Genomic DNA, 27,679 nt, shown 5'->3' on the forward strand with positions numbered 1-27,679 from the left:
AGGGGAGGTTAGGAGTGTCAGAAGTGGGGTTCGGTTGAAGTTGGAGGTGAAAGTGAGAGGAGGTCAGGAGCTATGCTCCTTGGAAGTACTAGGTAGCAGACGCTGGTCTAGGCCTGGTAGGAGCTGGTCACAGGGGATCGTGACAAGGGGCACGGCATTGTCGTGCAGGACAGACGGCGGCCTTGTACCATCACCGGGCTGGGACAATGGCACAACGGGGTACGTGGATTCTAGGTCGGAGTAGCTTCAGACAACCTGACAATTTACCCGACAAGAATGGAGCCTTCAAGATCTGCTCTCCACCCACTCCAAAATCGGGGTACTAGCGCAACGAGAAGGATAGGACTTTCCACAAATACGGTCCAAAAAATCCCAAGCGTGAACCCTGAGAGCAAGCTCCCTCAGTTAGCCATACTGGGGAGCGGCAGCGGTGTCCAGAACTTTGGTTTACTACAGTTGTCGGTGTCAGCGTTATTGGACTGAGTGAGTACGCAAGTGACCCTTACCCCCCCAACGGCACCTCCCTGTCACCACCCCCGAGTCCCGGGGCATCCACCTACCCATGGAGGGGTTAACACCTGACTGCCCACTCCATCGCCACTGGTTACTCCCAGCCGCAGCGGTGGTACTCCATCTTACTACACACCACGGGTGGCGTCACAAACTCTCAATATACCATGCCCCCTGTAAATACCCATCTTCATTCGAGTAGCTGTGAGACCCTTGGGTCCTGACGCCCCTCGAGCCACAGCGGATCTGGATCCGAGCAGCCCGGCTGCTGAGACGGGGGCGGTACAGAAGCAACAGTGGCAGAGATAGATACACTGCCTACACTGATATTCCTCAGTGATACAAGAAACTAGTACCTAACTGTAGCGCTGCTCCCTGGTGATGCCTTGTTCTAGGAGGGTAGATAGATACTTCAGGGAAGTTAGTGCAACACCAGCCTCCTGTGACGTCACGTTGGAGATACCCCTCAAATGAAACTTCACGGTTAGTTCAGTAAAAAAACAAACACGTTTAGGAATTTGCTTGAAATTGAGAAATGTAAAGTATTTTAAAATAAAGCAAATTAAGGATAAATATTTAGAATGGACATTTTAGGTGCCGGACTAACCCCAATCTGACCAATGTCACTTTGTGGTAATAACTTTGGAATGCTTTTAAATATCCCAGTGATACTGAGACTGTTTCTCCTCACACATTGTACTAAATGTTAGTGGTTTATTTTTAGTCATTACATTTTTCAATCATCCTTTTATTTTGTTATAATGTTGGGTTAAAATTTTAGCTGCCATTTTTCATTTTTTTTTCAGTGAAACTTACAAATTTCATTTTTTACAAACCTTCTCAGGTTTGAGGGAACTTTCAGGAGCTATGTATTGGAAGACCCCCAGAAATGATATCATTTTCAAAACTGTACCCCTCAAGTTATTCTAAATTGATGTTAGGAAATTTGTTAACTCTTCAGGTGCTACACAGGAATTATTGCAAAGCGGATTGAAAAAATGAAAAAGGACATTATTACCACTAAAATATTACTTCAGCTAAAATGTTTCATTTTCACATAGATTAATAGGAGAAAATGGACCCTAAAATGTAATTATGCAATTTTTCCCGTAAGTGGTAATTTCCCAGATGTGGTAAAAAACTGCTGTTTCGGTGCATGCTTGGGCAGAAGAGAAGAAGCACTATTTAGTATTTGTAGTACACATTTGGCTTGAATACACTGCAGACACCATGTCTCATTTGCAGAGCCCCTGAGGTAACAAAACAGCAGAAACCCCCACAAAACCTCACAAAACCCCTCGATCAATGGGTGAGTTAAGCATTTTGAATCCACAGTTGCCTCAAAGAACTTTATAACATTTGAGTGTGATAATGAAAAATTAAGTGCCACATGGAGTCTTGCAGAAGCTTTGCCGACTGTCATGGCGGCGTTTGGTGCTATTCAAACCAAACAATGGCCCAAAATATGTAGTAATCTCAATAAATTACATAAATACCCAAAAAGAAAACAAGAGTTTCTCTATTTATTGAGACAATCAGAATTTAAGTACAGTTGAATTTCTTTATAATCTAAAAAGGAGATTTTCCTATATATTTATACTTTTAGATGAACTTTTGTATTTTTTGCATCTTGTGTATCTTGTGTATCCACTGCGTTTATCCTGACCTACCACATATGCTTTTATGTATGTTTTAAATATTTTTGACTAATAATAAAATATATTTTTAAGACATTCTCTTGTTTTCTTTTTGGGTATTTTTTGCATGCTGTTCAGATTGCAGATTCTGACAGTCTGCCAATGATTTCTCTGGTGTCTGGGACCTACACAGGCAGACTTGTGCGTCGATCTGCTGTGTGCTGATTCAAAGGCAGGCTAGCAAGAATGAATCTCTGCTGGTCTGCTTGCTCCTTTGGTCTCATGTTGTGGGGAGGCCTATCACATCTGCTCCCCTCCTATTTATGCTAGTGGAAACCTTCAGCCAATGCCAGCTATAGATTATTCTATGTTGGTCCATGAGGTGTGGTGTCCCAGACTTACTAATGAAAGTTGTGCACTTTGCTTGGTATGGTTGTGGAGTTTACCCCTGTTGTTTTTTTAGCTTCCTTCCTGCTCTTGTTTTTACTCCTGAACCTCTTATTGTCTTTACTTTTGTGTGTGCATGCTGTGTGACTGAGTTTTGGTTTTCCTTTGTCTGTGAGTTTCATCAGGATTGTTCAGGAGTAGGGCCAGGAAGGAGACTTAAACCTCTCTACCATCAAGAGTATCTGTCAGATTAGGTATAACATAGGGCCCGCTTGCTTGAGGGAAAGATTAGGTGCCCCACTATCCCATAGGCATTGTGACATTATTTTTTTCCAGTAAAATATTGTGTTAGCCTTAAGGGGTACTTTGCACACTACGACATCGCAAGCTGATGGTAGCCATTCCGAGCACGATAGTTCCCGCCCCCGTCGCAGCTGCGATCTCTTGTGATAGCTGCCGTAGCGAAAATTATCACTACGGCAGCTTCACATGCACTTACCTGCCCTGCGACGTCGCTCTGGCCGGCGAACCGCCTCCTTCCTAAGGGGCGGGTTGTGCGGCGTCACAGCGACATCACACGGCAGGCGGCCAATAGAAGCAGGGGGGCGGAGATGAGCGGGATGTAAACATCCCGCCCACCTCCTTCCTTCCTCATTGCAGCCGGGACGCAGGTAAGGTGATGTTCCTTGCTCCTGTGGCTTCACACACAGCGATGTGTGCTGCCGCAGGAATGAGTAACAACATCGTAACATCGGTCCTTCCGAAATTATGGAAATGAACGACGCTACACCGATCATACGATTTTGATGCTTTTGCGCTTGTTAATCGTAGTAAAAAGGATTCACATACTCCGATGTCGACAGCGACGCTGGATGTGCGTCACTTTCGATTTTACCCCACCGACATCGCACCTGCGATGTCGTAGTGTGCAAAGTACCCTTAAGTTTGTAGTTTTCACTAGGAGTAACAGGAGAAAATGAAATCCATAATTTGTTAGCCAATTTCTCCCTAATGTGGCAATATCCCATATGTGGTCATAAACTGCAGTGTGGACTCATGGCAGTGTCTTGAATAGAAAGAGTGCTATTTGATTTTTAGACTGCAAATTTTGTTTTAACAGATTGCGGATGTCATGCAGCATTCAAAGAGTCCATGACATGCCAATATAGCAGAAACACCAGACAAGTGACCACATTCTAGAAACTAGACCTCCACATGAGGAATTCATATAGGGGTATATTGGGTATTTTTAAGGTTAGAACATTGATGTGAAAACAAAAAAAATACACTCTTCATTAAAACACTTTCTTAACATCAAATTTATAATTTCCACAAGTGGTGATAGGAGAAAATGTTACGCAATTTCTCCTGAATGCAGTAACACCCCATATGTCGTAAAAAAAAAAATGTTTGGAAACAAGCCAAAACTCAAAAAGCAAAGAGAGCTATTTAATTTTTGGATCATAAATTTGAACACCATATAGCATTTGCAGAGCCCCTAAGATGTAAAAAAAAGTAGAAACCCCCACAAGAGACCCCATATAGGACACGTGACTGCTTAAGATTTCTGCTTTCTCTAGGGGTTTAATGAGTATTTTAAAGCCACAAGTGCCTCACAGAAGGGGAAATATGACATTTTAGCGCTAAATATGTCATTTTTTTTATTAGCTGTAAATTTTGCAGTTACACAAGGGTTGACAGGTGAAATTGGACCCCAAAATTTGTCACCTATTTTCTCCAAAGAGCAGTGATACTATATATGTCATCAGAAACTAGTATTTGGCTACATGGCAGGTCTTATTAGGAGCGAGTGCTATTTGGCTTGTGGAGCGCAGATTTTGCAAGTATAGTTTGCAGGTGACATTTACGGAGCCCATAAGATGCCAGAACAGCAGAAAAAAACCCAATGTGACCCCATTTTAGAAACTGCAAGTCCTGGAATTAATTCATCTACTGCTGAAGTGACTATTTTGGCCCCAAAGGTGTTTTCACTTTTTTTTCAATTTTAATATTTTATTGAGTTTACAAAAGTACAAGTAGTAACAGTAAAGACAAAACGGCAGTCGCAATCGGAAACAGAAGTGTTTTCACTTTTTAACACCCACACCATGTTTTTTTCTGGAGTATGGCAAATAAGCTTGTTTTTCTGGAGGCACACATCCTATAATTTGTTAATTTGGATGCAGTTTAGGCACACTGTGGAGCTCAGACAAAGAGGGGGGCATTTTAATTTGGGAACACAGATTTCCCTGGATTCTTTGTTCCTACAGTAACGTGGAAATCCCTTATATTTCCAAAGACAGATGATGGTCCAAAGAGGGAACTTATTTTGTGCGGGCTAAGTTAGGGTTTTTATTGGTAACATGTTGGGGTGTATTACAGTTTCAGTATATGGCTCGGATCACATTCTTGTGTCCTACGCTGAGCACTAACATAGTGCGCTGATTGTGTTAAAGTGGGAGACCTTTACACCTTTTAACCACTTTGATTCCACTATCACATTTGACAGTGGCATTTAAGGAGTTAAATTGCCCAAAACGGTTGCAAAACTGGTTGGGGCCGCTGCAGCAGGGATTATTATACAGCTGACACCCCTGGGAGTTTCGCCCACTGGTGATGGTAAATTATTTTTCCTCAGAGCCATGAAAGAGTGGCGCAGAGAAATAAGGTCCCTTAAAGGTACCCGTGAAAAGGCATATTAGAGATCAATAATGGTTTTTAAGTGTCTACTTAACATTTAATGACGTCCCCCGAGTCCCCCAATGTACAGCTCCTCTATGCACAGTAAGGCGCCCTTACACCTCCCCTATACACAGTATGATGGGATTACAGCTCCCCTATACACAGAATGATGCCTCTATACACAGTATGATGCCCCTATACACAGTATGATGGGCCCACAGCTCCTCCAAAACAATGGTCCATACACTATACAATAGCCACCACAATAGCCGACACACTATTTGATGATACCCACAGTAGACCCCGTGGACACAGCACCCAGGCAGCTAGGTGAGACATCTCAATTTTTTTCATCTTCACTACCTCCTCCTATAAATAGTGGGCCAGAGGTTATTTCTGGGGGGTCAGCAGGGGTGTTGGATTCTTGTTGCAGGGCTTACAGTATTTAACTGCAGTTTTGTGCTGCGGGGTGCGCAAGGATGAATATCCCATGCTGCAGCAGGGAAAGGGAACTGAGAATGTGGTTTCGAGGTTGTTTTGTCTGGTAATGCCATGGTTGCAGGCATGTCAGCGGCTGGTATCTTGGCAATAATTTTTAGGTTTACGGCGCATAATGTTGCGGGGGATGGTATGTCGGTTTTAGTTTAGACAGCACTTAAGGACAAGGAGATAGAGAAGGAAGATACTTTCAGACTTGATGATCCAGCAAAAGAAGAGGTGTTTGTGTGTTTTGAGGGCCGTTGGGGGTTCATTTGAAACAGAAAATAAGGAAAAAATGTGAAAGACTTAATATGTTGATACTTTTTCACTATAACCTTTAGAGCATTTTAATCTAGATAAGGCACAAAAGACTGACTCAAAAAATTGGATGGGGAGAGGAGGAGGTACCATTTAATTCCACGTACCTTCTCTAATTTGTTGCAAGCATTTGCTATTTTGGTTAGCGTGAAAGAGAAGACGGCCCCGAAAAATTGTTTCGCTTTTTTTTGCTAAATGGATGCAAGTGGGGAGGCCTACAGAGTTTATGGGGGGCCAGGGGTGTTTACACTATGACAAGCAATTTTGTCAATGTAAAGCGGTGTGGTCCAACATATGTTGGGACCATAAGGCTATCACAATTTAGGCATGAATGCTCTTTGTGCAGTGGGACTCCCAGTGGATCAAAAGGTTTTCGGGGTGAGAAACAAAGGGGGGGATGACACTGAAAAAAGGGGTGATGCCGGTTTGTCTGGCAGAGACGGAGCACATTCTAAGTAGATATTCAACTAGGGCAGCAGCTGCTTTGTTAGAGAATGATTTTAGAGACATTTTAGGATCCTGTTCGTTGATAAAAAAAATCCTCAAAAAACCTGAAGTTGGCTGTACAATTTCCTGAGGTAGTTTCCGAAAAATTGCTTTAGGAGGTATTGTTTGGTAGAATGGTGGGACCACCAAAAGAGGAACCAAATGCATTTTGGTTGGTCCACTATTTTTTTTTTCTGAAGGGTTCTTCAGTAAATGATGGCATTGATCTGAAGTTATGCTTAGTGGATTACACATTGTTTTATGTGGTGATAGAGTGGGTACAGTTTTTTGGTAAAGGAAATCTATTGGCAAAAACTAATATCCAAACGGCCTTCAGGTTCTATGCTACCAGATAGTATGCACTTGTTTGGCTGATTTTGGGATGGATTTTTTTTCGTGGATCATTGTCTCTCTATGGGATGTTCTTTATCCTGAAATTATGTTGAAACATTTAGTTCATGCTTAGGGCGGCTTTGCACGTTGCAACATCGCACGTGTGATGTCGGTGGGGTCAAATCGAAAATGACGCACATCCGGCGTCACTTTCGACATCGTAGTGTGTAAATACTAGATGACACGATGAATGAGCGCAAAAGCGTCGTTATCGTATCATCGGTGTAAGCTCCGACTTTTTCATAATTACGCTGCCGCGACAGGTACGATGTTGTTCCTCGTTCCTGCGGTAGCACACATCGCTGTATGTGAAGCCGCAGGAGCGAGGAACATCACCTTACCTGCCGCCGGCGGCTATACGGAGGGAAGAAGGTGGGCGGGATGTTTACATCCTGCTCATCTCCGCCCCTCCGCTTTGATTGGCCGCCTGCCGTGTGACGTCGCTGTGACGTTGTACGACCCACCCCCTTAGGATGGAGGCGGGACGCCGGCCACAGCGACGTCGCAGGATGGGTGAGTGCATGTGAAGCTGGTGTAGCGATAATGTTTGCTACGCCAGGAATCACAAGATATCGCTGCTGTGACGGGGCGGGGACTATCGCGTGCACCATCGCAGCATCGGCTTGCGATGTCGCAACGTGCAAAGCCCGCCTTAGAGTGGGTTGTGAAGGATGTTCCTGGTTTGAAATCTTGTTTCCATTGTTTGGATGATTTTTGTGTATAGGCTCAGGTTATTCTTTCACATGTTCAGTTATGTGGTGTACTGTGAAAGGAGTGGCCTAGAGATTTGGAGTCCCTTTGGCAGAGAACAATATGGTGGGACCGGTTACATTTCTAAGTTTTTTAGTATTGTTATTGGCAGGGCTGCCATCAGGGCATTACTACTGAGACTGGTGTAGGGGGCCCGGTGAAGAGGGGGAGCCCGGCTGAGCCAGGAACAATTACTTAGCTTTATTAAGCCCCGGGCCCCCACTCCTCTTCACCGGGCCTCCCTAGTCACAGCCGCAGCAGAGGACCCCGGCAGTGTTGCTTTTGACACTATACACGTGGCTAATTTGCATTGCATTCAAATTAGACATGCGTGCTGGATATATCGGGTATGAAACTGTATACCCGGTATCTAGGGGGGGATGACAATGCATCTGCCCTGGGCGCAACTGTGAGGGGGACGCTGTCGGGCTGCCTGATGCGGCAGTGTTAAAGTCTGGGCCTGTAGTGGGAGCCGATTATTCCCTGAGCACGGCTGTCATGCTGGGGCCCTTGCTCGCTGGTCAGTAATGAGGGCAATCTGACCTATTGTCCGGAGCTCCACACTTCGGGGGGCCCAGGTCAGATCGCCCTTATCACACGCTGCATGCCGGGCAGGAAGCGATCCTGCAGCTCCGCACAGTGAGTGCAGGCAGCGGAATGCAGGAATCTCTCCTCTGTTCCCTGCCCGGCACACTTTCTCTGTGACACACGCGCGCGCTCTGATGATGTCAGTACTGCGCGCGCGTGTGTCATTTCAAAAGTTCCCGCCTGGCTGGCAGGAGAAGAAGCGGCGTGGGCCCCTAGAAGAACAGCACCGTCGCAGCCAGGGCCCATACAAGAGGAGAAGCAGCTCGGCAGGAGGCCCGTAAGGAGGTGCCTGAGGAGGGAGAGGTGAGGGGTGACTAATTAACTGAGGATGGGACAATGAGGTGGGGGGAGTTACTGGTGACTAATACTGGGGGTGTAGCAGTAGCTTAGCTACCGAGGGGGGTGGGGCAGGTGGGGGCGGTCGCTCCGAGCTACTGTCACCCAGGGCCATGTTAAAACAGGTTTTTTTGTTTTGTTTTGACCTCCCATTTCCTTTTGCCATCTAGCAAATCCGATGTTTATTTTCAAGGGGCAGAGGAGAGGGGATTTAATACCTGAGTGCTGCAGAGGCAGGTAAGCTCTAATCTGCTCCCGTGCAGGACCTGCGATGACATCATGTCCATGTGACCCCCATGTGGGAGGAGCCAGAAGATACTTGAGTAGCTGTAGCAGGTGAGGGCACATGACAGGTAATGAGTGAAGAGGAGGACATGGGGGGTGCTGAGTGTGAGGGGCAGAGTGTGACAAGAGAGGGGGCAGAGTGTAACTAGAGAGGAGGCAGAGTGCGACTAGAGAGGGGGCAGAGTGTGACTAGAGAGGGTGCTGAGTGTGACAAAAAAGGGGCAGAGTGTGATGGGGTCAGTGTGACAAGAGAGGTGTTGAGTGTGATGGGCTGAGTGTGACAAGAAAGGTGCTGAGTGTGAGGGGCTGAGTGTGAGCGGCTGTGTGTGACGAGAGGTGCTGAGGGTGAGGGGCTGAGTGTGACAAGAGAGGTGCTGAGTGTGAGGGGCTGAGTGTGACAGAGATGGGCAGAGTGTGAGGGGCTGTGTGTGACAAGAGAAGTGCTGAGTGTGATGGGCTGAGTGTGACAAGAGAGGTGCTGAGTGTGAGGGGCTGAGTGTGACAGAGATGGACAGAGTGTGAGGGGCTGAGTGTGAGAGGCTGTATATATATATATATATATATATATATATGGATATGTATGTTTTTCCAAGAGTGGTGGCGGACTGTAGAAGGTTTGCTCGGTGGAGGCGGAGCTGGGGTGGAGTCTCAAGGCAAAATTATGGGGCCCTGAAACTCCTAGTGGCGGCCCTGGTTATTGGTACTAAGGCAATGAGGTAGGTTGCCTGGGAATTAGATAGTTGATTTCTTGGAAGAGGTTATCAGACTCAGCAAGCTGCAGAATGTTACATTGAAAGGACTATAATATTTGCTAGGAAAACTTAACTCTGCTTACCATAGCATGCTAATGGGTAGGGTTTTCTGCCGGCGGTTCGATATTGATACGGGTGGGATGATTTCCCCGCATTATTTTGTTAGGTTAAAAAATGAATTGAGAACTTGCATAATTTTTAGAATAATACAATGGGAGGTTCTTGAACATGGAGCATGTGGTTAATGCAAATGAGTTAAAGTTGTTTATTTACGTGGCCAGTCAGAATGGAGCTTTTTGTCAGGGTAACTGGGCTTTTGTAAAATTTCCAAAGGAATGGCGCTCTCATGATTTGGTTAAGAATCTGATATTCTAGTTGTTTGCCATTGTAGTGTCCTTGGCGATTTGGAGGTACAGGTTCAGGAATAAAAAAGTGAGATTTTATTGCTACAACAAGGGGGCACAGTGTGCAATTAATTCTTTATCTGCCTTATCTCCACCAGTGGGGAGGGTGTTGCAACGTAGAGTATTACTGGATTTGTATAAGTAAGAAAAACAAAACGCCAGCACTAAATGTGCACTTCAGCACTAAAAATTCCAAACTGTACTTATGTATGAGTCAAGCAATTGGTCCAAGCAAATGCTGCATGAAGTAAATAGCCTGTGGACAAGGCCTGATGACAATGTGAACAGTCACCAACCACCAAAATATAGACAGATGGAATACATCCCAAATTGGGGTGCACAGCATGGTGGGGGTCAGCCACCGACCAATTCAACGAAGAAAAACAAAAAGCCAGCACTAAATGTGCACTTCAGCACTGATAATTCCAAACTGTACTTATTATAAGAATTCTTTATCTGCCTTATCTCCACCAGTGGGGAGGGTGTTGCAACGTAGAGTATTACTGGATTTGTATAAGTAGTATTAAAAACTGGAAGACAAGTAGCACATTTAGGGTCTTATACAATGAGGGACAAGAAGGGGAGCACAGGTACTGCCCACCTTGAGTCACAACCAACTGTTACGGCTTGAAAGCACAGCTGCTGCAGCCCAAAGATAAAAAGGTAATGAAAGGGTTAAATGCCATGCTGCTGAGGAAAAAGACAATCCAGGTATAACCAGAGTGTGATTTAATGTGAACGCGTTTTTGAAGATTCCATCTCCTACTTCAGACAGAATCACAAGTGCCTGATGAAGTGTTGTGATTGTGTGAGTGAAAGGAGAAGGAATCTTCGAAAAAGTGTTCACAATAAATCACTATCTTGTTATACTGTCACACTTGCCGGGTATGACAAGCATGGTACGTGCATTCAGATCTACAGGAAACCTGATGCCCAACAAAAATACAAGAATCAATACCACAAGTAAGGGCAAACACAGGGGACACTATAACAATAGTGGACCCTAGCGTTAGTAAAAGGGGTAGATGGGACATCTCCTGCACTCATCTGCAGCTGTCCCTACTCTCTTAGCCAGGCCCTATACAGTCTCCTCAACTGTTGCCGAGCAGGTACCTGTGACCCTGAGAAACCCTGTAGATTCCCTAGCTTGAGCGCTGGGAGGTGAGGGATGCTAGCCCCACTGTTGCACTAATATGACACAAGCAAAGGTAAGACAAATAGAGGAAAACAGCAACCAAAAGGTTAAAGTCTGGCTTCAAGAACACTCCTCAACAGGACCTTCCACTAAGGTGGCAAGAGTGCGAAGGATTTGAATCTTCATCAGGGATTGCTGGGAAACACCAGTTTTTAAACCAACAGGGGCGTGGCTACAAAGCAGCTGCAACTGAAATGCCCTGCTAGAAGCTGTTGGCAACAAAACTGACATTAATCGTTAGGCACCAAAAGAAATGGAACTACATTTAAATATAAATATAAACTGCTGGGGGCTGGTATTATCAGAGTGGGAAGGGCCATTGTTATTGAAAATAGCAGCCAACAGCCGCCCCAGAATTGTCTCATCCATTAGATGTCCCAATTCTGACACTTTACCCAGCTCATCCCAATTGCTCTGATGCGATGGCAATCGGAGTAATATATGGGGTTGATGAGAGCTGTGATTGATTTGTCATCAAGAACTAGGCTAGCAATGGGGAGGCGGGCATGCACATCGTTTTTTGGATAATTTTTAAGCATCCTTTAATATGCGCTGTTCTCCGCTCCTCAAACTTCCTGATGTGTGCATCATGTGTCCAAGAGCATGTCATGCTTGCGGTCCAGCGCGCGCAATCTGGAAGTTTCTTTTTGTAGAGGTACGCGGCGGCAGCTTCATGCGCCACTAAGACATCAGGATTAATCTGGTAAGAGCTCAATGGTTCTCAAGACTGATGAGCTTCTACCATTGGCTGAAAGATTATACATCAGCAACAGCATCTCCCCACCCTGATACGTCCCTTCTGAGAAAGCAATGCGAAACGTACATCAGGGGTGAAGGGACACGCAACCAGGCACTCCAGTAGGAACTACAACTATATTGAAGGTAAACTGTGCAATAACCTATGCATCTTTTAACCAGCACGGCGTAATTACCAGCAGTTCATGATTTTGCCGTGATTGACACCCATTTGCATTGCTATAACTGTGTCTCACTTTCTATCCACATTAGTGCTATATGTGTGGCAATGCAATGGGGTGTTCACAGGTAAATCATTAAATCCATGATTGGGCAACTGGGTATTGGGCGATAGAGACTGTGTAGCCTGCTTTATTTTGCCGGGCTGGTGTATTTGAACACTGACACTGTGTATTTTTCTATGCTTTTTATAACTTCAAAATGACAATTGTATATGCTCAGTAGCCAGATAATGCACTTTAGGAACTTAAGGTGGCTTTACACGCTACGATATTGCTAAAGCGATCTCGTTGAGGTCACAGCATTTGTGACGCACATACGGCCGCTTTAGCAATGTCTTTACGTGTGACACCTATTAGCGATTTTGAATTGTTGCAAAAACGTTCAAAATCGCTAATCGGTGACATGCCCCCTTCTTCCCAAATATCTTTGCTGCTGCAGTAATGATGTTGTTCCTCGTTTCTGCGGCAGCACACATCGCTCCATGTGACACCGCAGGAACAAGGAACCTCTCCTTACCTGCGTCCTGCCAGCAATGAGGAAGGAAAGAGTTGGGCAGGATGTTCGTCCCGCTCATCTCCGCCCCTCCGCTTTGATTGGGCGGCCGCTTAGTGATGTCGCTGTGACGCCGAACAAACCGCCCCCTTAGAAAAGAGGCGGTTCGCCGGTCACAGCGACGTCGCAGAGCAGGTATGTGTGTGTGACGCTGCCGTAGCGATAATGTTTGCTACAGCAGCAATCACCACATATCGGCCATACGATGGGGGCTGGTGCTATCACGCTCGGCATCGCTAGCATCGGCTAGCAATGTCGCAGTGTGTAAAGCGGCCTTAAGTGTTATTCATGTGACAAGTATCATATATACAGTATTTGATGTTTGGGATCTATCTGGATTTATAATGCACTATGCGCTTTAGATATTAGATGTTTATTAACACTAAATATACAGTGGCTTGCGAAAGTATTCAGCCCCCTTGAATTTTTCAATCCTTTCCCACATTTCAGGCTTCAAACATAAAGATAAAAAAAATTTAATTTATGGTGAACAATCAACAACAAGTGAGAGATGATTGTGAAGTTGAACGAAATGTATTGCTTATTTTAAACTTTTATAAAAAATAAATAACTGAAAATCGGGGCATGTAATATTATTCAGCCCCTTTAAGTTAATACTTTGTAGCGCCACCTTTTGCTGCGATTACAGCTGCAAGTCGCTTGGGGTATGTGTCTATCAATTTTGCACATCGAGAGACTGAAATTCTTGCTCATTCTTCCTTTGCAAACAGCTGGAGCTGAGTGAGGTTGGATGGAGAGTGTTTGTGAACAGCAGTTTTCAGCTCTTTCTACAGATTCTCGATTGCATTCAGGTCTGGACTTTGACTTAGCCATTCTAACACCTGGATACATCTATTTGTGAACTATTCCATTGTAGATTTTACTTTATGTTTGGGATCATTGCCTTGTTGGAAGACAAATCTCCGTCCCAGTCTCAGGTCTTTTGCAGACTCCAACACGTTTTTTTCAAGAATGGTCCTGTACTTGGCTCCATCCATCTTCCCATCAATTTTAACCATCTTCCCTGTCCCTGTTGAAGAAAAGCAGGCCCAAACCATGATGCTGCCACCACCATGTTTGACAGTGGGGATGGTGTTTTCAGGGTGATGAGCTGTGTTGCTTTTATGCCAAACATATCATTTGGCACTGTGCCCAAAAAGTTCGATTTTGGTTTCATCTGACCAGAGCACCTTCTTCCACATGTTTGGTGTGTCTCCCAGGTGGCTTCAGGCAAACTTTAAACAACACTTTTTATGGATATCTTTGAGGAATAGCTTTCTCCTTGACACTCTTCCATAAAGGCCAGATTTGTGCAGTGTACGACTGATTGTTGTCCTATGGACAGACTCTCCCACCTGTAGATCTCTGCAGTTCATCCAGAGTGATCATGGGCCTCTTGGCTGCATCTCTGATCAGTCTTCTCCTTGTTTGAGATGACATTTTTGAGGGACGGCTGGGTCTTGGTAGATTTGCAGTGGTATGATACTCCTTCCATTTCAATCTGATCGCTTGCACAGTGCTTCTTGGGATGTATAAAGTTGTGGAAATCTTTTTGTGACCAAATCCGGCTTCAAACTTCTCCACAACAGTATCCTGATCCTGCCTGTTGTGTTCCTTGGTCTTCATGATGCTCTCTGTGCTTTAAACAGAACACTGAGACTATCACAGATCAGGTGCAATTATACGGAGACTTGATTACACACAGGTGGATTATATTTATCATCATCAGTCATTTAGGACAACATTGGATCATTCAGAGATCCTCAATGAACTGCTGGAGTGAGTTTGCTGCACTGAAAGTAAAGGGAATGAATAATATTGCACGCCCCAATTTTCAGTTTATTATTTTTTACAAAAGTTTAAAATAAGCAATAAATTTCATTCAACTTCACAATTGTGTCCCACTTGTTGTTGATTCTTCACCATAACATTAACATTTTTATCTTTCTGTTTGAAGCCTGAAATGTGGGAAAAGGTTGAAAAATTCAAGGGGGCCGAATACGGTACTTTCGCAAGGCACTGTATATATTTTTTCATACACACTAATGGTTCTGCAAACTAGTGATATATATGACAATTTTTTGTGCAATAGTGTGAATTTTCCTAGTGTTATTTTCATGATGAAGTATTGCATATATTCAGTATTTTGGATTTATCTGGATTTATAATGCACTATGCGCTTTAAGTATAATATGTTAATTTACAGTATAGATACTAGTGGTTTTGTAAACTAGTGACATACAGTAGTATTATTTTTTGCGCAACAGTGTGAATATTTATTAATTAATAACTTTTGATAAAATTATATTTATTGCACTATGCGCTTTCTGTAGTATATGTCAAGTATTCTATACATGCATGTAGTCATTTTGAGGTGTTGTATGTAATGGTGCAAACATCTAGCAACTAGTGTTTTGTCAAAAGATACATTTTTGTACAACTATATTTATTGTGCTTGGCATCTTTTTTTTGTTTCCCAAACAGCTTCATACAGAGTCTATATATTAGACACACCTTTTTTTGCTTACCTGTGATCCTATAATCTGTTGAGTTAATTATCACCTGGTATTGCTCTTGTCCCCCTTAGGTGGCTTTTCCTGTTTTTAAAATTACAGTGAAACCCTGGTTAACGAGAACAATCTGTTCTGGGACTGTGCTTGTTAACCTAGTTACTCGTTCAGCAAAGCAAGATTTCCCATAGGAAATCATTGCAATGCAGACAATTCGTTCCACAACTTGTTAGATGTCTCATCCTGGTCCCCTATTGTGCCATTCCACATACGTACAAACACACACAAACATACACAAACACGCACGCACACACACAAATTATGCTCACCTTACCTTCCGTTCCATCGCCGGACTCATGGTTCTTGTAGTTCGCCGGTACAGGATGTGTATCGGGTAACCATCGCGACGAGGGAGGAACTTCCGCTCCCAGAGCAAGTTCTTCCCTCGTCGCTATGGTTACCGATACACATCCTGTACCGGCGACCTACAGAACCATGAGGAAGGTGATGGAACAGAAGGTAAGGTGAGCATAATACGTGTGTGTGCCTGTTTGTTTGTGTGTGTTTGTGCGTGCTTGTGTGTGTTAGAGTGCGGTAGATGTACGGAACCGGAAGTGTGTGCGGTGAGTATTTTGCTCGTTCAGCAAAGCTTGCTCGTAAACTGAGTTACAAACTTACAGCAAGCTTTGCTCATTAAGCAAAATACTCGCTAACTGGGTTACTCGTTAAGCGAGGTTCCACTGTATTTTGTATATATCTAATAAAGGATTTAATAAAAGGATGTTTAAAAATTATCCAACAAACTATGTGCATGTTCACTTCTTTACTCAGCTGGGACTATTCCCTGCCGTTTTTTTGTTGAGTGTTCAGAAGCGAAATGTATGCTTTTCTTTTTGACAACAAAGTGATTAATAGTAATGGGGAGACTTATATGAGACACCCCCATTACTAACTGTTTAAGTAGAAACAAATAAACACACACACAGAAAAAAACCTTTATTTGAAATAAAAAATACAAACATCCTCTTTTACCCCTTTATTAACCCCCAAAACACCTCTGCAGGTCTGACCTAATACACACGACATCCCAGGAAGATCCATGGCTCTACCACATCCAAAGGCTGCAGTGAAAGAAAACATGACCACTCACTGCAGCCTTTTGGACACACTGAGGGCAGCGGGGGAGCCCCTGGCTGTGAGAATTGGAGACAACAGCCATGTCACCAGAGGTCACAGCTGGAGGTTCCCATGCTACTGTGGCGCCCTGGACAAGCCAGGGGCCACAGAGAACAACACCAGCACACCCCACACTCCCGGTCAGGCACACCGAAGTCAGACACAAACCCTTGTTGCCTTCCTCCAGGGGCTGATGTTCACACCAGGGGGTGGGCCAGGCGGTTGGCCCCGCCCACCGAGGAGTTCACAGTCCTGGAGGCGGGAAAAGCAGGCAGATGAGTTGAGGAGTAGAGAGAGATAGAGTTGTGAAGTAAAAGTGAGAGGAAGGAAAGTGGCAGTTAAGCAGCCTGAAGTTGGTCCGGGTGTGTGGCCCGGACGGATCAGCAAGGTTGGCAGACGGGGGTGACCGTCTGCAGGAGTGGCCTATTTGAGCTTACCGTAAAGACCGTGGACGGGCGGTGGCCCGGCAATACTGGACCGGTACGCAAAGAGAAGCCAGCACCATCGGGCAGGGGCTTACGGACCCCGGCAAGGCTAGGAGTCGCCGTGAATTTGCCAAATTCGTTAGTGAAGGGAACCTCCTGGGTTTCCCAGCAGCCAAGTCCCGACAGAAGGCAACAGTCCAACGAGAGAGGGAAACACAGTCACCGCCAAGGCTAAAGTTCCCAGGGCCAGAGCCTGCGGGCAAAAGGGGCTCCTCCAGCCCATATCCAAGCTGGGGAGCGGGTTACCGGTGGGAACCCATTGGAACCGTTTACAGTGCACAGGTGCAGGGAAAGGCAGTCACCATCAACCTGCCGGGAGAAACAACACCGCAGCCGTCTGTGGGACCCGTCCATCCAGCCGTGTGTTTTACCGAGAACTGTGTCCTCATCATTGGCTGAGTGAGTACCACCGTGCCGTGCGGCACAGCGCTGCCCCCGCGACCCTGCACCTCACCAGGCCCTTTAACCCGCCTGTCATCCATTCCTACCCCATCACCGGGCCCCGGGACAACCAACCCCCTACCCACGGAGGGGAGAACTAACAACAAAGCTGCTCCCTGTCACCGCTCCCGGGATCCCCGTCCAGAGCAGCAGTGGTGTCACCAATATCACCACAACCGTGGGTGGCGTCACGGACAATATCCAAATCCCTCACAATCCAATCAATCTCCCTTTTCACTTACGGGCGAGGAACGCCGCTCGAGTCCCCGGGATCCGGCCCACCGCTCGAGCCATCACCGAGCAGCTGCAGCCGCAGCAGCAGCAGCGGCCGGACCCGAGCAGTGGGAGAGCGCAGCGTCCCCTCCTCCGCCCGCGACACTACCTTCAGTGACCTCCGCTGAACTTGCTGCCAGATTGCTCTGCCACGATGTCACGCAATCCATCAGTCCAGCAATCCGGCATCGAGTTCAGCTGTGGTCATAGTTGGCAGCTCACACAGCACACAGGGTAGCTTGGGAACTGCCATCTGTGACTTCAGTTGAACTTTCTGCCCGATTGACTGACTGTTGGATTGTGTGACACTGTCGGCATAGTTTGTTTTGGCTGAGAGTAACTAAAAAAATACAGAAATACCGAGTTTCTTTTTGTACGATATGTGAATGAATAGAGGGAGCACCCTGTCGTGCCCCGCTCCAATCCATGCCTTTGTTAAAAAGGGGTCTACTTCTGTCACCTTTGGAATTTAACATGACTTCAGCCTAGGAACCATTGTTCCAGCTGGGGAATTAGAGAACTGCTCCACTGCCCAGCACAGAACCCACAAATTCATTTGGAGAACTCAGTTTGGGATAATCCAGTCACCTGTTCACACATCTCGTTGTGCTCGGTTAGCTTCCTAATCTTGCCACTATCTCGTCTCAGTGTGTGCCCCATAAATGTGGGGTGCTGTTGGCTGGGGTGATTGGCCCGAGATACCCTAAGTCACAAAGGTTAAAATTTTGGGCGAGCTAGCGAAAGGGTGAGGCTGTCACTTGCACCATCTTGTGTCCTTGCTGGGAATGAACTATATGCTGTTGACTGGTGATGACTCAATAAAGACTTACTGAAGCGTGGACCCTCACTCTGTATTGTCTGAATAGTGTTTTGCCCACAAAGGAGTATGGGGTATTCGGGGAGCACCAGCCTATGCAGTTTTTCTAAAGACTGCTAGACCAGCAGATGAGAGCACTCACTGACCCTTGTGTCTTCACATGTGTCTTACGCTGATGAATAGTGATGAACTTTGTGTCCAGTATAAATTGCCAACATTATTGGCAAGAACATTTTGCAGAGACCAGTTCTCTAGGAAACATTAATTCTTGGAACAAGATAATCACCTTGCAAATGTGCGTGAGTTGATCGGTTCAGGTAGGAAATACCAGCACTATACTTTCCGTGAAACCCCGATGGAGAATCAAATAACCTTCACTTGACAACTGTATGGAGCAGCTAATTTAATACTTGTTATCCTTCACATGATACATCCGCACTGAAATGTGCAGCTAATTTACAAGGGCATAAAGTCTTATTTAATAAAGCATCACATGACATGCTGTGTTTGCAAGTCTGCACATTTACTAAAAGAATTAAATGTTTTTTAACGACTTTCTCTTCAACTTTTCAAATTAATTTATATATTAATATATACATATATTTATTCTTCTAGTGAATGTAAACTGAAAAATTATACATATCTATTTAAATTTACATAAGGTTATTTGTATAGTTGTGTTTATGTCGCGCCCCTGAAGCTATCAGGGAGCTACAAGGTACTGCATCCCCACCAGGATGCAGGGCCTACCCCCTAGGGACCCAGAAGACCAGTGCCGGTAACACACAAACATTCCAGGTAATCCCTGTTTTCCCCTCAAATCCCCCATAGATGGTACCAGGCTAGGGTTGGATCAATGGATGGTCACCTAGAGGTGGAGCCAATCCAGTCCACTAGACAACCAGGTGAGAGAGGCAGACAGTAGACAGTCAGAAAGTGGAGAGTGAGGAGTCGAGGAGTGACAGTGAAATTGAGCAGACGGACTGACAGGAGTGAACAGTGACCTGAGGGCCCAGGCGGTTAGTTGCCGGTGGAGTATGGAGGAGTGCTCCCGGAACCATGCACCAACGCGGTACAGAATCCTAGGTCAGGCAAACGCTCCAGGCAGACCTGATAAAATGTGCACTGTGAGGGGATCATCAAGGACCTCACTAACCTTGAAGTTCGGGATTCAGTAGCAAAGGGAGGATCGGGGACAGGACCAGAGACTCCAGTCCACCAGGGTTGACACTACCGTCATACGGACTGCTGAAGAAGACAACGAGGAGGGGACCCCCAGCCGATCCAAGCCACGGGGACCCACCGACCAAACACAGATACAGGGGAAAGAAGCCACCAGGTCACTAAACCAGCACTGGGATTACGGGGACCTGCGGTAAGGCCAGCCAGCCTCGGGTGACCAGTTACCAGCCTGCAGTGAGTAAAAAGAACCAGTTACACTGAAACTACCGTTGTGGCCTACCTTCTTTCAACGCCCGTTACATCACCTACCCTCTGGAGCCTGGCCCTGCTTGCAGAGGGCCTAACAACCAGGCTGTCAATAACACCAGCCCCAGTAGTGAAAACTGTGCAGAGGCGGCTCCATCCTCATAGCCGCAACACCGCAAGTGGCGCCACGTGTGAACATTATTCAAATCCCCTGTAACTATTTCCCCTTTTAAAAAAGCACTCAGGGCACGGGACCGGGCAACGGCCACCAAAGTGACATTCCGCAGCTATACATCGCCCGGGACCGAGTACCCCATATCCCTGGGCGACACATTTACAGTTCTTATTCAAGAAACTATGAATGCCTTGCCCACCTTGTTCCTAATGATCACAGCAGGAGTGTAGCTACTTGGGGGCAATGGGAGTGCTTGCCCTTGGCCCCTAGCTCAGAGAGGCACACACAGAGCGACCACCACTCTTAACTGTAACAGCATGTGCAGCACCCCAAAAAAGATAAGCTCTGCTTTAGAGCAGGGAGACCGTGCCCCTACTGTAGACCGGAGGTCATTTTAAGCCTGCAGCTTACAGAACAGCATGGTGATGCACTGCACAAAGTGGGGGCAGAGTGACACAATGACGTCACCACAACTCTGACTTCCTGTGCATGCGACTATGTGATTACATCAATGCGATCATCCGCCTGCTCCTTGCAGCTTTAGGGTTAGGTGAGAATATGATGTTTTTATTTTATTTAATACTTGTGGTGTGAGGCCATCATAAAGTGTGGAGGGTCCTCATGCAGTGTGGGGGCTGTTGTACTTTGTGGGGTGCTCATACATAGTAGGGGTTTCTGTGGGAGCCCTCAAAGTGTGAGGGTATAATAAAGTTTGAGGGGTACTCATACAGTATGGGGATACTGTGGAGGTCCCTCATTTAGTGTAGGGGATATTGTGGGGGCCCTCATATAGCTTGAGGGCTACTGTGTAGCCTTTTTACAGTTTGGGGACTACTGTTGGAGGTCCTAGTACAGTGTGGGGCCTACTATGGGGGCCATCATACATGTATGGACTACTGTTAGTTTAGGGGCCATCATAGTATGGAGACTACTGTGGGGGCCATTATACAGTGTGTGGACTACTGTGGGGAAGTGGGAGCTATATACAATGTGGGCTATCATACTGTGTGATGACTACTGTGGCGGTCAGACTGTGTTTTGGTGAGCAGTGTGGACATCATATTGTGTATAAGGGAGCTGTGGGCCCATCATATTGTGTATAGGGTAGCTGTAGGCCCATCATATTGTGTATAGGGGAGATGTGTCCCATCATACTGTGTACAGGGGAGCTGTGTGCCTATAATACTATATATAAGATAGCTGTGGGCCTATCATACTGTGTATAGGAGAAGTGTGGGCATATTAATATTTTCTAGAGGGTATTTTACCATCTAGATGAAACAAAGTAGACATTTTATTTTGTAAGGGGCACAGTTGTGGGCATTATTATGTTTGGCACTAAGAGGAGCACTGTTTTTGTGCCACACAGCAGGTGCAGTAAGGCCCTGTGCACACACTCCGGTTTTGACTCGTTTTTTGACATGGTGTTTTTTTAAATCTGCATGAAAATCTGCCTGCCTCTGATGCGCTGGTGGGGTCTTGGGAACTACTTGCCACTGGGCTGTTTTTGGGGGTTTGGGTTGTCACAGTGGCCTGGCCCGGCTCTGTGATCCCATGGTGTCAACCAAAATGATAGGGAGGGTGATGATGATGAAGGGAATAGTTGTCTTTTGTGATGCCACCTGTGGTATGTGGCTAAAATGGGAGGTCTCTCTCTGCTGGGGCGGATGGTAACACAGCTCAGATGCTGCAGCTCTCCACAGGCAGAGCTAGGCCTCAGGGAGGATGTTGAGAGTAGTTGTCCACCCCAGTGTGGGAAGCGTGGGGTGCGGGAAGGAACAGACGACACAGCAGTTTAAGGTATTTACTCACTGAGTTGCTCCTGTTGTTGGACTGCCAGACTCCGCTCTGATGGACTCCAGATGATCCCGGATAGTTCTAGCCAGTACCGGAGGGAGACTTCGTGAGTCCTTCCTCCCTGTGCAGTGTTGTGTAAGTCCCTGTGACTTGAAGCTACACAGGCACCCGAGTCCTTGGGGTGGTTATGTTCCCCCATCCCGTCTTGCAGGCAGCGCGAGTCCGTTGATGGGCCGCCTTATGGTCACGGCTCCTGGCTGTATATGCTATTTTGACCCGGGCGCTGTTGTGGCCCAGAAGACTTGAAATCCTCTGCCTGGCAGATTCTACTGGCAGGCCGTGAAGTGCCCACCTGCCTAGGGCTCTGCACCCTGAGATGTGCGCCGGTCCTGAGGGAGCTATTAGCTCTCCCCTCAGTAACCATATTCTCCTCCGTCTCACTTGGTTCCCAGTGGTTCAATCCCTTGATATGTGTGTGTGGCTCCTACTCCCCTGATCAGTCGGCCTGCCCACTCGAGCCCTGGAGTTAGTGGGTGGGAGGCTCTAGACGATATGGCGACCATCCTAAATGACCCAACCCTAATCCCGTCCCGGTGAGTGAGCAACTGTCTTATGTGTGGTTGTGGATGTTGTAAAGCGGCACCGACTTCCTCTTTACCCAGGATGAGTACTGCACCTCTGGTGAGATGCAGTACCCTGTGACAACTGAAGCCTCAGGGGTGCCACACCTCTCCTGAAGCCAGCATAATGTATGTGATGTTTGATTTGCTGTGCACATGGTGGGTTTTTCTTTCTCTCTATCTCTCTTTCTCTCTCTCACTGTCTTACTCTCTCTCTCGTCATGTTAGTCTTAGCCATATGGAAATATGAATGACTCAGAAAAAAATGTCAACTGTAAGTCAACTGTAATCTTATATGTTCTGCATGACTGGTATCTACCACTATATGGTCACTATATAGCAGTAATAGCAGTATAGAAGTGTGTATAGGGATTTATTTTCAGTAACAGTGCAGTCACTTTTAACATAAAAAACCTAGCTCCCCGACATTGCCTGGTCTCATTCCTGATCTGCGGCCCGCAGTATTCTGGGAGTAACCTCTCTCCTGTTCACACAACCCCTTAGAAAGAGCTAAAGTTAAAGTCTGATTGATTGCTATTGGTAACTGTTCTCCTTTACCCTGCACCAGTTTTCACAAACCACCCCCATTGTCTTCATTATCTTTAGCTTTTTATTTTTCATTTAACGTGAATTCAGCCATCTTTGAGAGCCATCCTCTTAAAAATTTCTATTTTTATATTAATAATATATATATAATATTATAGTGCCGTTTTCAGCGGTGAGCACAATGTACTAGATAGACCACTGTGTACTCTCACATTCATTACATTCCTCACTCTTTGCCATTTGTTATATTCTCTCCTAATCTTTCTAATAAACAGAGCATTAGCTAATTTCCTGACAGAAGTATGCCTGCTAATGCAATAATGAAGCTGACCTCGGCCATGCATGCCAGTGATTAATATCCTATTCTATTAAAGTATACATAGATAGTGGAACCTTGGTTAACGAGAACAATCCGTTCTGGGACTGTGCTTGTTAACCAAGTTACTCGTTAGGCAAAGCAAGATTTCCCATAGGAAATCATTGCAATGCAGGCAATTCGTTCCACAACTTGTTAAATGTCCCATCCTGGTCCCCTGTTGTGCCATTCCACACACGTACAAGCACGTACAAACACACACAAACTCACACAAACACGTACAAACACGTACAAACACACACATACTCACACAAACTCACACGCACATATTATATGCTCACCTTACCTTCCGTTCCATTGCCGGCCTGCTGGGACTTGCTGTTCAATAGCACGCGCTGTGTATCGGGTAACCATGACGACGAGGGAGGAACTTCTGCACCCAGAGCGCTGACGTCAAAGGCAGGAGCCTCTGATTGGTCAGCGCACTGCCTTTGAGTAGCATCTGACAGCAGAAGTTCCTGCCTCGGCGCCGATGGTAACCGATACACATCCTGGAGCGGCGAACTACAGGACCCAGGAGGCCGGCGATGGAACGGAAGGTACACATATTATGCTCACCTTACCTTCTGTTCCATCGCCGGTCTCCTGGGACTTGCTGTTCTCCGGTACGGGCTGTGTATCGGGTTACCATAACGACGAGGGAGGAACTTCCACTGCCAGAGCGCTGACGTCAAAGGCAGGAGACGCTTGCCTCTGATTGGTCAGCGCGCTGCCTTTGAGTAGCGGTGGGTGACAAGAAGTTCCTGCTTCGTCGCTATGGTTGCCGATGCACAGCCTGCAGTGGAGCGGAAAACTACAGGACCCAGGGGGCCAGTGATGGAACTGAAGGTACACATATTATGCTCACCTTACCTTCCGTTCCATCGCTAGCCTCCTGGGTCTTGTAGTTCGCCGTGATGTACCCGGGAACTACAAGAACCATGAGGCAGGCGGTGGAACGGAAGGTAAGGTGAGCATAATACTGTATGTGTGCGTGCGTGTGTGTTTGTGTGTGTTTGTGCGTGCTTGTGTGTGTTTGTGTGGACTGCAAGTGCGGGTCAGAGCGCGGTGGATGTACGGAACCGGAAGTGTGTGCGGTGAGGATTTTGCTCTTACACCAAAGCTTTCTCGTAAATCGAGTTACAAATTTACAGAAAGCTTTGCTTGTTAAGCGAAATTCTCGTTAAGTGGGTTACTCGTTAAGCGAGGTTCCACTGCACAGTAACTGCCGAAAGTGTTGGTACCCTTGAAATTGTTCCAGAAAGTGATGTATTTTGTCACAGAAATTTCTTGCAATTACACATGATTTGTTATACACATGTTTATTTCTTTTGGGTGTATTGGAACAATACAAAATAAACTGAGAAAACAAGGCAAATTGGACCTAAACTCCAAAAATGGGCTGGTCAAAATTGTTGGCACCCTCAACATAATATTTGGTTACACATCCTTTGGAATAAATAACTGCAATTGATCGCTGCCTATAGCCATCAACAAGCTTCTTACACCACACAACTGGAATTTTAAACCACTCTTCTTTTGCAAACTGCTCCAGGTCTCTCATATTTGAAGGGTGCCTTCTCCCTACAGCGATTTTAAAATTTTTCCATCGGTATTGAATGGGACGTAGATCTGGATTCATTCCTGACCATTTCAAAACTCTCCAGCGCTTTGTTTCGATCCATGTCTGGGTGCTTCCTGAAGTATGTTTGGGGTCATTGTCCTGCTGGAAGACCCATAACCTAGAACACAAACCCGGCTTTCTGACACTGGGCATTAGATTGCAACCCAAAATCCTTTGGTAATCTTCAGATTTCATGATGCCTTGCACAGAGTAAAGGCATCCAGCACAAAACAACCCGAAAATGTCTTTGAATCTCCACCATATTTTACTGTGGGTACTGTGTTATTTTCTTTGTAGGCCTCATTTCGTTTTTGGTAAACAGTAGAATGATGTGTGTCACATACAACACTTCTCAGCACATATTGTGCAACAGCTAGTTCATTTGCTCTCAATCTAGCGCTCAACCTCTGTTATAGGCTATAAAGTGGGAATAAATCACACCCCGATACAATCCACACACACCAGCTACACAACAAACTGCCACCATTCATCAAACACACAGAGTCCCCGAAATATACTAGTGTCTGAGAAGCAACAGGATCACACTTTCTGTAAAGCTATGGTTTCTTTAGAACATACAAGGATCAAATTTATTAAAATTGTAAGCTTTAATATAAAAATACAGTGTTTACAATAAAAATGCCACCCCCCAGCACCACCACTGCCCCCGGGGCACAAACCCCCTACCCATGGAGGGGTTAAACACCTTGCTGCCATACCACCGCCACCGGGTTCCCCCACCAACAGCAGCAGTGGTATTCCATCTTACCATGCAGAGTGGGTGGCAACACGAACTTCTAACTCCCCTGTACATACCCCCCTTTCCAAACTCGAGTGACCGCGCGAACCCCCGGGTCCGGAGATCCCTCGAGCCAAAGCGATTCCAGATTCGAACGGCTCGGCCGCTGACATGGGGGCGGTACAGTATCAACCTATTCACACCCCAATCTTTATAATTGTATGCTGGTGCCTGAATGCCTAGGACTCTGGTTATAAATCTGTAGTGAACCCCTAAGGCTCCTGACTATTAAAGTGCTAAAGTGCTATTGCAGTGTATTAATTTCACAATGATTGTATAATAAAGCTGGTGGTGGTTAAACCAGAAATAAACCACTATGCAGAATTAGGTCAAATGTAACATTATGCTGGACACTAATACACAATATTACTAAAATATTGATTACATTAGTCAATGTAATTGTCCATAGTATAAACCACTGTAGAATTTATTTTCAGTAAAACGGTAAGCTCCTGGGATTTCTAACATACAGTATAACCCTAATACTGAATATATATTTTCTCCTTCTCCAGGGAATTATATGTTTAGCAGATATTATTTTTATGAATCCCTAGCCAAGATAAAATAAATCTTAATTCCACTCCTTCCTGACCAAGATATAATAGATGTTAACCCCTTAACTACCAAGTACGTATCGGTACGTCCTAAATCATCAAGGGGTAATCACCTTCGGCTGCTGCGTGCAGCCGGTGGTGATTCTTGTGTCGCGGGCGGGGAGGAGGGTGTCAGCACACTGCGCTCACCCCTTCTGCTCGGGTCCGGCAGCTGCTCCTGGTGGCTCGAGCTGTGGGCCGGATCCCGGGGTTTCTCGAGCGGCACTCCTCGCCCGTGAGTGAAAGGGGGGGTGTTTGTGGTTGGATGTGGGGATTGTTATAGTTCGTGACGCCACCCACGGTTGTGGTGATGGCACCACCGCTGCTCAGTATGGGGGTCCCGGGGATGGTGATGCGGAGCAGCCAGGTGTTGTGTTGCCCCTCCGTGGGTAGGGGTTGGTGATCCCGGGGCCCGGTGATGAGATGTGAAGTGTAGGGCCTGGAGGGCGCAGGGACGCGGGGGCAGCGCTGTGCCTTGCGCCACTATGGTACTCACTCAGCCTGACACACGGACACAGTTTGTACGGTAAACCAAACGGCTGGTAGGACGGTCCCACAGACGGCTGCACCTGCACTCCCGGTAGGTGACGGTGATGTCCCTCTTCCTTGCACCTTTGTTTGACTTGTGGTATCGGTGGATTCCCTCCGGTTACCCGCTCCCCGGCTGCAATATGGGCCGGAGGAGCTCTACACTTTGCCCACAGGCGCTGGCCCTGGGGAAACTGGTGCCCTGGCGGTGGCGGTGTCTCCCCGGTTCAGGTTGGGCTGTTGCCTTCACTCGGGACTTGGTTGTTGGGGGAGCTGCGTCCCCGTCACTGACGGATTTGGCAAATCTGGCGACTCCTAGCCTTGCCGGGGTCCGAGAGGCCCCTGCCCTGGTGCTGACTGTCCTTCGGAACACTGCTCCAGACCACCGGGCACACAGCCAACGGGGTCCTTCCAGGAACTTCCAAACCGTCCCCCTCCAGACAGTCACCGCCGTTGCTGACCTTGCTGTTCTGGCCCTCACAAAGCTGGACCCTTCAGGCTGTCCTTCTCTTCTGTCACTTTACTTGCTTTCCTCCTTTACTACTTTCACTTTCACTTTCTGAACTCCTCTCCTCCCTGAGCTGAACTCTGTTGTTTACTCAAGCTCGTCCCTGAGCTGACTGCTGTTACTCCTTCCACTTCCTCCTCCTGGACTCATCTGCCTGGTTACTTCCTGCCTCCAGAGCTGTGAGCTCCTTGGTGGGCGGAGCCAACCGCCTGGCCCACCCCCTGGTGTGCATCATCAGACTCCTGGAGGAAGGCAACAAGGATTTCTGGTT

This window comes from Anomaloglossus baeobatrachus, chromosome 1 (genome assembly GCF_048569485.1).
Source record: "Anomaloglossus baeobatrachus isolate aAnoBae1 chromosome 1, aAnoBae1.hap1, whole genome shotgun sequence".
NCBI lineage: Eukaryota > Metazoa > Chordata > Amphibia > Anura > Aromobatidae > Anomaloglossus > Anomaloglossus baeobatrachus.